Source organism: Scardinius erythrophthalmus (genome assembly GCF_964197995.2).
Source record: "Scardinius erythrophthalmus genome assembly, chromosome: 20".
Classification (NCBI taxonomy): domain Eukaryota; kingdom Metazoa; phylum Chordata; class Actinopteri; order Cypriniformes; family Leuciscidae; genus Scardinius; species Scardinius erythrophthalmus.
In genome coordinates this window covers 30,027,121-30,040,026 of record NC_138240.1, presented here as the reverse complement: position 1 = coordinate 30,040,026, position 12,906 = coordinate 30,027,121, and the positions used below count along the sequence as shown (strand labels likewise).

Genomic DNA, 12,906 nt, shown 5'->3' with positions numbered 1-12,906 from the left:
TGTAGCAAACCTCCAACCTCCAAACATCTACAAAGTGACTGTGCAAGTTTGCGCACCAGTAAATAGGGATAACGAATGGCTCAATTACACAACTTATTATTCTGCTAACAAGGAACGTCCAGGATAGAAAACACTGAAATGCCTCCTGGCTGAGCTGGATCCATCAACAGCAAATGTCTGTTCTTATCGCCTCCTGCACTAATTTTTTCCCTGCTGTTCCTGGCTAATGACGTTTTTGAGGATGGCATGATGGTGGCTAAAACTTATTTTATCATTTGCCCTTGCTGAACAGAGATTGGTATTAGACAAATTGAGCCATACTAAGGTAATTCTATTATTGGTTAGTTGAAAAGGACAGAAGAGTTGACTCCAGGAGCGGCAGTTTAATTTTTATGTAAGATGATAAAATGAGATAAATAAAGTGATTTGAGTTATAAAGTGTGAGTTAAATGAAGCTCAGGGAATAAGCAAGTGAAACCTATCGTAGGCTCTAAATGCGTTTAAATGTTTATTGCTTGTTAAACGTGCAATTAAAACGATTTTGATTTAGTTTTGGGTGGGGTTATATGTAATTCAACACACTTGGCTATAACATCTTAAAGGAGATGCGTGCAGTTTTTTTTTTTTTTTTTTTTCAGTGTTAGTTAGCCCAAAGTATATGAACTAGGGGTGGGGAAAATGTATTTCTTAGTTTCTGCATGTGCAGAATTGAATTGAGAATTGAGTGATATTGTTTCTAGTCATGATACTGGTTTGTGTTGCCTGACTTTGATGGCATGTATCGTCAGCACAGTGTGCAGTGCAGGCTGCAATATTAATGATATTACATGTTTTGTCTTTTAGAAATGCACATTTGACAGTAGCTTGAGTTAGGATGCATATGTAAATTTATGTTCATTAACAAAAACAGTAACTGTTTTTAAATCTGTAAAAATTTAAACAACCTCATTTTTATATGGTAAAATTTAAATGGCGTTTTGAGTTTTAGAAAATTAATTGAGACCGATCAGCCAGTAAATGCATCTGCTTCAGTAAGCTCACGCTGCGCTGCCGTTTGAACTTTGAGCCGAGCGAATAAATGGTCCATGTGGCGTGTGGTTCAAATGAGTTGCACCGTTTCGTTTCCACTTGTGGCTCATAAATATTATATCGAACATTTATCGAACTCTTTATTTATGGTTTTATTGAGAAAAATTATATCTTGATAATTATCGATTTATCGCCCAGCCCTACTCTCAGTATATGCTTATAGCCGAACATAACATTTAAAAATATGCTCCATTTGATATTGTGCTGTTGATGCATGCACAATAGAATGTTTTTTTCTTTGTCCAGAGTCTGTTGCTGTCCGGCACTAAAACTAGTACTAAAACTAGAGTTGTTCCTAACCACCACACACAGTCTTGTCAATGTAAGCATCAGTTGTTGTTGCTGCCTCCAGTTGTTTGTTTGTTGTTCCATCTCTTCCGTTTCTTTACTGTATCAATATGGTAATCAGATTACTTTTCCCAAGTAACTAGTAAAGTAATGCATTCATTTCAAATTTACAATAAAATATTAGTTACTTGTTCAAATAAGCAACTCAGGTTAATTTGTTTTCCCATTTATTGCCTTAAACCTCTCTTGTCCCCATGTTGAGAGAAATTGCGAGTAAGGTGCAGAAGTGTTGTGTCCACAGGATCATCGAAGGATCGTTTCACTTTTGGTCTGAAAATTTAAATGATCATTTCACTTTTGGTGTGAAAGGGACTTTACATCTGCCAAAAATAGGGATTTTAACTAAAAAAAACAAACAAAAAAAAATTATATGTATATATATATATATATATATATATATATATATATATATATATTTTTTTTTTTTTTTATGTATTTATAATTTTTTGTTATTAAAAACAAGAAAGCCCAGCCCAGGTGAGAAAAAGTAACGTGTAACATTACTTTCCATACAAGGTACACAATTAGTTACTTTAAAAAAAGTAACTGGCTTTTGGCTTGCTTAGTTGGGAACATTTAATTTAATATTCAACAATATTATTGATCTGAAGCTGCTTAAAACAATCTGTATTGTAAAAAGCGCTATGTAAATAAAGGTGACTTGACTTGACTTAAAGCAGTATTGCAACACATTACTTGTAAAATTACAATTATATTTAGTTTATATCACGGCTCGGCCCTATCCCCTATATAGTGCACTATATGCCATTCACCATGTTGAAATAGTAAATGTTTGTAGAGTGACTGATTTAAGCACAGACACAGCATTGTCTATTTATAGTGTAGGGGGCGGGATGCTTTAGATTCTAGAGAGCATCTGATTGGACAGAAAATCTAATGAGAATCTGAAGTGCAGTGTGATGTCATCCAAATCATTGATCCAAATTAGGGCTGGGCGGTATATCGAGTTTGTATGATTTATCGATATATTTTTTAGAAATGATATGGAATGAGGCAATACCGTTTATATCGATACAGTAGTTTGATACGAGCACATCTGACAAATAGCGGAGGATGCATTGTGAGCTGCTGCAGTGAAAGTACATAGTACAATTTGTCCTAAACATGACACAAGCTTCTATTAAGGGCTTCAAAATAACTGGGAAGATGTAAAGTTTAAAGCAGCTTGCGCTGTCAGATGCTCTGACAGATACTATTGTTGCTGACTAACAGATAAATAAAATTCAAGCTTCTGTGAATGAGCGCCGCCGCGCGCATGCACACCAAACAGAGGGAGCACAATAGAATTGTAGCGCAATAATTCTGACTAAAATATACATATTGCTAAAATGTTTGTTGTTGGAGACAATAAATGTGTCATGTGTAATCTTAAACCTACAAGTAAGTATATTTTTATGAAAGTGACCATTATAATGGGGTAATCAAATGCAGGCTAATATAAGTTTGTGCTTTTGTTTTTATTTTCATTTTTAGTTTAGCCTTTAGTCAATTTTAAAACAAAAGTAGTATTTTTGTTTTTAGATTGTAATGTTACAATGTTAGAATGTAATGTGATTTTAACCACCTTTTTGCACATAATATTTTGCATAGCCTACATTACATTCACTATATTTGTTTCCATATCTGTCAATATCAACATTGTTTGTAGGATATCATTGGGCAGGATGTGAAATATATTTTTTAAAATAAATACAGGTTTTCTTTATCCAAATAGAAAAATGTAGAAAGTACCAAGATATATATCGTATATAACCAAAAAATACCATATTGCCCAGCCCTAATCCAAATTGTTGTAAGTGAGAGACAGCAAGGTTTTAATGCTTATATCTTCTAAATGCGAAATTTGTCATTGTTTTTGAGCACACTAGCTTATAGATAACAGTAAGGCTAACATATTCAAACTAAAATCCAAAAAACTTGTATAAAGTATAAAAAAATTAAGAGATGAGAAAGTATCATGAATTGACAACTCTTTATTTATTGGCAAGCAACAGGTGATAATCAGTTTAGAGCTTAACAAATATAGAATTCCTGTGATATAAATAATAAAAATGAAAAACAGAACTGTCTTTATCAACAGACACACTGTAAAACCCAACAAGTTAACTCAACTCAAACCGATTGAGGAAATTGATTGCGGCAAACCATTTAAGTTTAAAAATAAATATGAGTTTTGTGAACTTATAAGTTCTAAAGTCTGATTACTCTGTATTCAGCACAAACTTTGCTACAATAATATGTGAGCAGCATGTATGTAAAAGGTTGTAGTTTTGACAAAATTACGTTTATGCATGGTTTGTGAAAATAAAAGGCCATATAACCCATACTGAATATTTGTTCACAAGACTTTTGAGAACTGGATCTTGTAGCCTAGCACTTTTTCTTCAAAACCATGTGAAAATCATCCTGCCCACTCATTATCATAAAACACAATATATTGATTTACATTTTTTAAGAAATGTTTTGTGTCAGAAAGCCAGTATGCAGGGAGGCGTGAATGATCATGAAAATGTATGTGTTTCACACCTGGGAAGACAAAGTCCCCTCCCTTAATGGCCCTATCAGCTGAATAGGACTAGGATAAAGAATATGAGGAGATAAAAAAAGAAAAAAAGAAATAGCTTATTGATTGTTTGTATTTTATTTACAACACAACATAATCCAAAAATACATAAAGAAGGACAAAAAGGCACATTATTGAGCACACTGATCTAAACACAGAGACTTGAACAGTCACACACCTTTGTGCCATTCCTGAAACATTCCTGTTCATCATACCTGTCATATCCAAGGTGTTTGCTTTTCTTTAGCCATGAAAATTGCCTTCAGTAGTCAGTGTTTTATTTTGCCATATTCATGTAGAAGCTTGCTGATAATAAAAAAAATTATAATAATGCGTTACATTTATATAGCGCTTTTCTAGGTACTCAAAGCGCTTTTACATATGGAAGGGGGGATCTACTCAACCACTACCAATGTGCAGAACTGCACCAGAATGTCCACCACACACCAGCTTATTGGTGGAGAGGAGACAGAGTGATAGAGCCAATCAATATATATATGGGGATAATTAGGAGGCCATGATGGACAGAGGTCAATGGGCGAATTTGGCCCGGATGCCGGGATTAAACCCCTACTCTTTTTCTGAAGGACATCCTGGGATTTTTAATGACCACAGAGAGTCAGGACCTTGGTTTAACATCTCATCCAAAGGACTGTGCTCTTTGACAGTCTAGTGTCCCCGTCACTATACTGGGGCGTTAGAACCCACACGGACCACAGGGTGAGCACCCCCTACTGGCCTCAGTAACACCTCTTCCAGCAGCAACCTAATTTTCCCAGGAGGTCTCCCATCCAGGTACTGACCGGCTCAACCTATGAAGGTAAAAGATTAGCAAAACTCGAGAGAACTTGTACAATAAATATTAGTACTTGTACGAGAACATTTACACTCACAGCTCCAATGTGAAAACCTATAAAATGAAAATCTGAAGTTGAATGTTGAAATTTGCTCTCGCAGACAATAATCACAAACCTGTATTCTGAATTTGAAGCTGCAGGCAAGTAGTCACAAATGTGTAAAATGCCATTCACAGAAATACAATGACAGACACAAACTTGTAATATATATTTGCATTTATTCTTACATTCACATTTGCAGTACACCCTCAATTAGGCACTTGCAACTTCTCAAATCTGTCACTGCAATTTCAAATTTCGCGCCTTGACTTTTGCTACTATTTTGGCGATATATTAGCTGCAAAACTAACTTATGCACTTGCAACTCAGTGGCGGCGAGAGAGAAAGGGGGGAGGGAGCGGGGGTGTTCAAAGGAGCCATTTTATTGGTTGGCGCCTAGCCAATGAAATGAGACTTCTATTGTACACGATGATGTCACGAAACCTGCGTCCTCGGGACGCTCTAAAATGCTAACGTGGCTTAATGCATTAGACTGATATTAAAAGAAATAAATTATATTATCAAACTCAGTAAACACCAAACTAATAATGCATACAGTCATTTTCTTTTCTTTTTTAAAATTGTGATTTAAAATTCACAAAAAATATGAAGAACACCATGTTTGGCGTGCCTACTTGTGGGGCTGCATAAAATAATAATAATAATAATAATAATACAGCTTTACAGAAAACGTATTTTTGTGGGAAAAATGCAGGCGGCCAATATCTATAAATCATTAGAAGGAAACACTTCAGTACACTACACTAGAGAAAAATATATGGATTGTCATATGTTTACTTCAAATGTTTCCATAGTTTTGACCCAAAAAGGGTGGTGTGAGCACTATTGAGCTCTATAAACACATTCAATGTATGTTTGATTCATACTGGTAGCCGGTGGGCGCCCTTGCGCTTTCTTGCGCGTCCAAATATGCCTCACAGAAGTAATATGACATTACAGGAAATCCCTAATACAGCTATCACTGTAACTGAATAAAAAGATAGAAACGCATTGACATATTGAATGTGAAGACAATAAACGCACGAAGGCGACAATATATGATTTATTTGTGGTCTCTGGTATTTTCATAAGGATAAAGTATATTTATGATGCAATGCTAATCGACATAGCATTCATTTTTAATATAGAATACTCAAATAATATACTGTCTGCCTCACTCTGTGATTAGAAGCCACTTCAGATCCCAAATGGAAAGGTTATTTCTAAGGGTGTGACGAGACACTTATCTCACAAGACGAGATGAGACACGAGATTGGGTTCACGAGAACAAGACGAGACAAGATTTTTGCACAATATTTTATAGAAATCCTCAATGACAAAATTCATGACTGGAAAAATAGTCTGCAGGTGCATTTCAGTTCTACTTTATGAGAATGAATTATCAAATCCATTGAAAGACAAAAATATACAAGCACTGTAACAGGTTTTGCCACAACTAAACTGACTGGGTTTTCTCCTGTATGATTCACTTAATTCACTTAACATGAGTCACTTAAGACCTTACTGTACATTTATGAGTTTTCAGAACTTCTGATTGAGGCCGTGTGTGACCTAATTAAATTAATTTCCACAAATTGAACACAGCAATAAAAACAGTATAAATAAGAAAAATAAATAACAGTTTTCTCTTAGTCTTATTAAGTGCAAACAATAAGTGTAGGTGCAACCATAATCAAAGTACTGTAGAGCACAGACTCTTTATAATTGTTGTGAAATTGCTGTTTTATTTTGCACTGGGCTGGCAGTTATAGGGTTAATCTGGTGAGTTCGGAAGGCCGGGTAGAGAGAAACGAGCGATTAAGTTATGCCAAGTTCACACGATTTTAGGCCCGATTTTCGCGCGCTGACAACTTTTGTGAGATCGCTGACAAATGCCCGAAATCATAGGCAAAACAGTGACAATCACACAGTGTGAATGATCAAAGATGCGATCTGAGAGAATCTCCGACGAGTCGCCGACGCCTGTGAGATATTTCGCATGCTAAATATCTGGACCTGTCGGCGATTCAAAATCCTGCTGTGTGAAAGTGTTCTGACTGAAAACTACATCGGCGATGACCTACAGCCAATGAGAGAGCAAGATACAGGGCAGCGGGGAGTTCGGGGAGGAGTTATAGACCAGAATATCGGTATTTTAATAGATATATTTACAATTATATCAAACAGAAACAAAGCACAAACATTTGCTTGACCAGCAGCAACAGCAGCACATTGCAACATTATTTATTTACCCCAACTCTCTTTGCAGAACACGCAATCCTCGCTCCCCTCGTCTTCTCAACCATTTCCTCCTGCATAAACTGTTTATTTTTCTCCTTTTCGCTGCAAATCAGCGCACAGGCAATTTGGATCGCAATCTTCTTGTAGGCTATCATTTTTAATAACAATTTCAGTCTAGTACGAGAACTCCGGTCTCACGCACGCGTGATCTTGCGTTATTTCCTTATCGCTTCTCGCGTGTGTTTGGTGGTGAAACGTAGTTTGTGGACCAGACAGAAGTTGTCTGCGATTTTTTTTCTTTTGTAAAGTCATGCAGTGTGAAACCCCCTGTCGCCGATCCATCGTGCAGTGTGAACACACCAACAACTGAATGTTACCCCAGATAGTCATGTAGTGTGAAAAGAAAAGTCCGAAATTTTCGTATGCGTTTTTTTGTATTTGTGATTCAGTGGCTCTGAATTGTCAAAACACCATTCAAAATGCTTGCTACGGATGCGAAAAACGCAGAAAATCGAACCCGATCCGAATTTTTTTATGACGGACGAAAGTTTCGGAGGCAGTATGCAAGCGTGATTGACAAAACGTGAGGTTGTATTTATTTTTTAACGTGCGGAAATTTCTGATGCGAATTTCGGACTCAGTGTGCAAGGGCCTTTACCCGACTACTTTGAAAATCGTGCTGTGTGAACTCGGCATTAGGCTGGTGCGTTTGTGTACAGTTGCTTTTGCGTTCTGATAAAAAGTTACAGAAATGGAGCCTCCCTTGCCTGTTGTTCTTCAGATGTTACAGTACTCTCTCAATATTCAAAGTGCAAACAGAGACCAAAACAGAGACCATAGCCACAACTAAAAAGTCCAGAGATGGGTATTTGGAGATAGACTATTGTATTCAGCCTAATTTGTGCATATCAGGGAGCTCGAGTTTCACTTTCGGATTCGCGATCGCGCGTACTCTATGTATAGGGAGCGGTGGTGCTGAGCGCGTATTTTAAGATATGACATTTATCATACGTCTTGGCTCTGTTGTGCAACAAATCATCCGCCATAGTCACGTGATCAGTGAACCATGATTCCTGCTGCACTGTGTGTGACACGCGACTGCAACTCATACTGGATGAGTAGAGCAGACGTTTAATAGTTTACAATGGTTTTTATTTTTATGAAAATAACAAAACAACAGTGAAGGCGGTGTCGCGGTGGACATCGTAATGTAATGTGAATGTAGCGGTGGCATATTCTATGCTAATTTCACCCTCACATTCAGTTATGTCAATATTGTGTAATGAGATCTCGTCACACCTAGTCACCTAACCTAGTTATTTCAAATACTCGACTGATGTTATGAAGTGAGTTTGGAGTAAAAACATGTAATGTTTGATGTGTTTTGCTTTTCAAATTCATTTTTGTTTAGCACATTATAAACATCTACGTTTAAGCAGATATTCACAAGCACAGTTTTTTTACAGTAAACACTGGCCTAAACATTATAATATTCATCATGTTACATAAACACTCATATTACTTTTATATCATACTGTGTTTTATATTATAGAGCATAAAACTTCATTTTGTCGTAAATTTATATTTATTTAGCATTGAAAGTTTGCCTACTTGCCTATATTTCATATTTAAAAGTGTTTCCGGCAATTTCACTCATTTTAGTTTGGCAATAGTTCAACTTGTAAAATGTGTGAAAGTTTATGTAACAATAACACATTAACTAATGTAAGTGAGAATAAATTACTTACCTCCACTGAATCAATCACATTCTTGGGCCCAGCCATAGAAAAGGCCCAATCCACCTTAGATTTAAAGGGACAACAGAGGTTATAGGGGACATTAAAGTCATCACGCCAAACAGGAAAACTCATCTACTCACTAGTTCGCTTTCATAGCCTTGTTGTGTATGTACTCACATTCTTACAAAATATTCCAACTCAAACTTTCAAGGGAATGTTTTTTTAAGTTAAGACTGAAAGAGTTGTCTGAACCTTAGTGATTGTTACGCCATAATATCATGCGATCATATAGTTTATAGCCTACGCTTTGCATTTTGCTGCTGGCGATTTGTTTTTAGGCTTCAAAATTCATAAAAGTTGTGTTAGTTTGTGAAGATTATTGTAATGAACAAAACGTGTAAGAGAATCATAAACTTTTGTTGGTAACAGATATTTTTTTCCTGCAATAATCCAATAATCTAATACTTTTTATGAAAATATTGGGATTTTGTTGAGGGAACCAGGGTGATGCTAATTTCCGGCTTGGCCAACAAAAATCATGTGTTCACTGCAGCGCTCTATTACAAACAAATGTAAAAGTAAAATGCACAACAGTAATGTGAATTGGAGAGAAAATGTGCTGAACTGTCAAGACAATTTCACAATTCAAAATATCTTAAAGGGGTGGTTGATTATGATTTCACTTTTCTAACTTTAGTTAGTGTGTAATGTTGCCGTTTAAGCATAAACAAAATCTGCAAAGTTACAACGCTCAAAGTTCAAAGCAAAGGGAGATATTTTTCTTTTAAATAAATTGCGTTTTAAGGACTACAATAAACGGTAGGGACTACGACATTCCTTCTGGGTTAGTGACATCACCAACCCTAAAATTTACATAAAACCCGCCCCCGGGAACGTGATTTATAGATTATCATGACAGAATATGCTATTCAATGACTAGAAGATAACTACACATAAGCTACATAAATTCATCAACTAACCATTCAGAAATGTCCTGTTGCATTCTACATGTTTTCACTTCTTCTTGAGTCTCTCCATCATTGTCTGACGGTTTGAACATAAAAGGCTAAAAGTTTTTGAAATTTTCAGTGCATGTCTGTGTGAGGTAAAAGGACACAAGCTGTTAAAGCTCTGCCTTCTTTGCCGGGAACAGCAGCTCATTTACATTTTAAGGGACAAACACAAAAACGGTGCGATTTTAACATGCTATATAAAAATATCTGTTGGGTATTCTGAGCTAAAACTTCACATACACACTCTGGGGGCATCAAACACTTATTTTACATCTTGTGAAAGGGCATTATACCACCCCTTTAATGGTACAAAAACAGGCTTCATTTTCTTTAGGCAAAATATATTTTATGTTTGTTTGTGATTTCAGGACAAAGTACCCTCTTTTTATTAAATTGCATCAATATAATAAAAAAACACCATAATAAATGGTAAAATAATAATCAGTAATAATTTTTAATGTAGTTCATTGGCACAACTTTGATATTGTTGATATATAGACTTGTTGGTTTAGGTATGTTTTTTTTTTTTTTTTTTTTTTTTTTGATTGAAAGACAGTTCAATCAGTCCCATGAGCAGACCAGTGCAACAGAAAATAAAATAACTAATTTCCCCCCAATCTTTCTCTCACAGCTGTGTCTCTATGCAAGGACATTTGGCTTATACACATGCACACACACTTGCTCTCTGCCTTCACCGTCTGTTTCCACGTTTGCGTTTCCCCATTGTGCATGATGAAAGCAGACCAAAGCTACTGAATATCCTGAATGGGTTTCTAAAGGATCAGAGGCAGCCTGGGGGGTGGGGGGTGTGGGGTGTGTGTGTGTGTGGGGGGGGGGGTCCTTGGGTTTACGCCTGACCCTTGGCAACCTCTGTTTCACGACACAAAGCAATATGACAGCTGTGATTTCCCTCTTTGAAATGGAACTGTCCTTTCCCCTTCATCTCATTTCCTTCTCATAGTATGTTTCTCATTCATAACTTTTCTGGCATTCAAATTAATATCAATAAATAAATAATTAATAAATAATTATTTGTATCTTGTCAAGATGCTTTTGATTTCTTTCACTCTCTCTCCTTTCCTGTGCTTTTAAATGAAGTTCATTCAGAAATTAAAAACCTGTCATCCCATCCTCATGTTGTTCCAAACCTGTATGCTGTTGTTGCTGTTTTTCCCCATTTGAAACACAAAAGGGGAGATTTTGAAAAATATTTAGGCTGTTTTTTCCCCATACCAAAACGGTTCTTAGTAGGCACAGCTGTACTGCTCAAGAAATTACAAAAACATCATAACTGGGCAATAATTTATCCGTACGACTCGTGCTCTATATTCCAAATCTTTTAAAGTCACGATAGCTTTGTGGGAGGAACAAACTGAAATGTACTAAAAAAGGTATTCATTACATCATAACTCACGAATCTCTTTATAATACTTTCACACATACAAATCTAAAAACCAATGCCATATGGGTGAATATCAATGAAATTTGTGAGCTACTGTAGAATGTCTAGGTTATGACTGTAACCTCTGTTCCCTGAGAACAGGGAACAAGACACTGCGTCGATGATGTTATGGGGAACGCCCTCCACGTGAACCGGTGTCTAAAAAAACTGTCCAATCACGGCAATCGAAATTGACAGACGACTAGGACTGTGCCGGTAAACTTGACAACCACACCACCAGCTTTACGTTTGTAAAGCACCACCACAGTGGCTGAGTAGCACCAGAAGTGGTCCGCCAAAACACATTTTTTTGTACGTAAATGCTGTTTTACGTGAATATTATTAGGGATGTCCCGATCCGATCACGTGATCGGAAATCGGGCCCGATCACGTGGTTTCAGACTCGATCGGAATCGGACGTTACCTCCTGATCAGGACTCGGATATATATGTATATATATTCTCATTATTTTTTAACACATCTATAGTTATGCGATGGCACAGAGTTACGCCGGTTTCACACTGCACGCGTTAGCAGAGCGTAAGCAGCGCAGGAGCAGTGCGTATGGTGAGCAGGAGCAGGACACGCACGTTTTGCTTTCACACTGGCAGCGTTTATCACGCGCGGCTGAACAGCGGGTTGTGTACAGACAGAGTACTCTATAATGGATAAGTTGGCATTGCTTTATTTCATTTTCAAATACATTTAAGAGAAAAGACTTGTCAAGAAGCTTATTTTATTAATAATTTCATTTATATAACTTTTGGTTCATCTTTGTTTTTATTGTTCTGTCAACAAGTTTGTTTTTGGACATTTGTTTTCTTTTTAAATTGCTGTTGGTCATTTGATCGACTGTTTAAAACACAATACATAGCATCAATGCACTTTTTGGATAAAACTGCGGTGTATTTTGGCCATGATCAATGTATTGTCACTTTAATTCAGCGTAAGCGGCGCAGCAAAAATAGACTCGGCACCGAAACGATCGTTGAATGTTAAAATAAGGTGAATTAAATAAAAAATAAGGAACATCCTGGATCTGTTTTTCGCTCTTCTTTATTCTTTTTTTTTAATGTATTATAGAAGTATCGGATCGGGACTCGGTATCGGTCGATACTCAAAATCAAATGACTCGGACTCGGACTCGAGGGCAAAAAAACCTGATCGGGACATCCCTAAATATTATGACACAAGTGAAACACAAAGCTTTGTTTACAAAATAAATAATAGGTTAGCAATTAAATGTTACATCGCAGCCATGGAAACATTTGGATTTATGAGAGTTGTGCATGATCCCATACATTTAAGCTTTGTATTCTGTTTTGTGATCTGGTCACACGATTATCAGCGAATTTAACTATATTCCTTTAGTTATTCCACTGGACATGGAATCTCTTGTTTCTTTTCCCAAATCAATTTTCACTCACGTCTCACCCATTTTCGCAGGGGATTATAAACGCTTCTTCCTTTGGTTCGATTTTAAGTTGGCCTATTATATTCGCATTCTTTACTGTGGTAAAGTAGAAAAAACGCTGTAGGAAATATAATCTACCTT

At 36.5% G+C, this 12,906-nt stretch overlaps 1 protein-coding gene across 10 annotated transcripts in view; it reads left to right on the top strand.

Moving 5' to 3' along the window:
• acot7 (acyl-CoA thioesterase 7) overlaps window positions 1-12,906 on the top strand; it is a 148,280-nt gene that overhangs the window by 53,303 nt on the left and 82,071 nt on the right. The window lies entirely within an intron of this gene.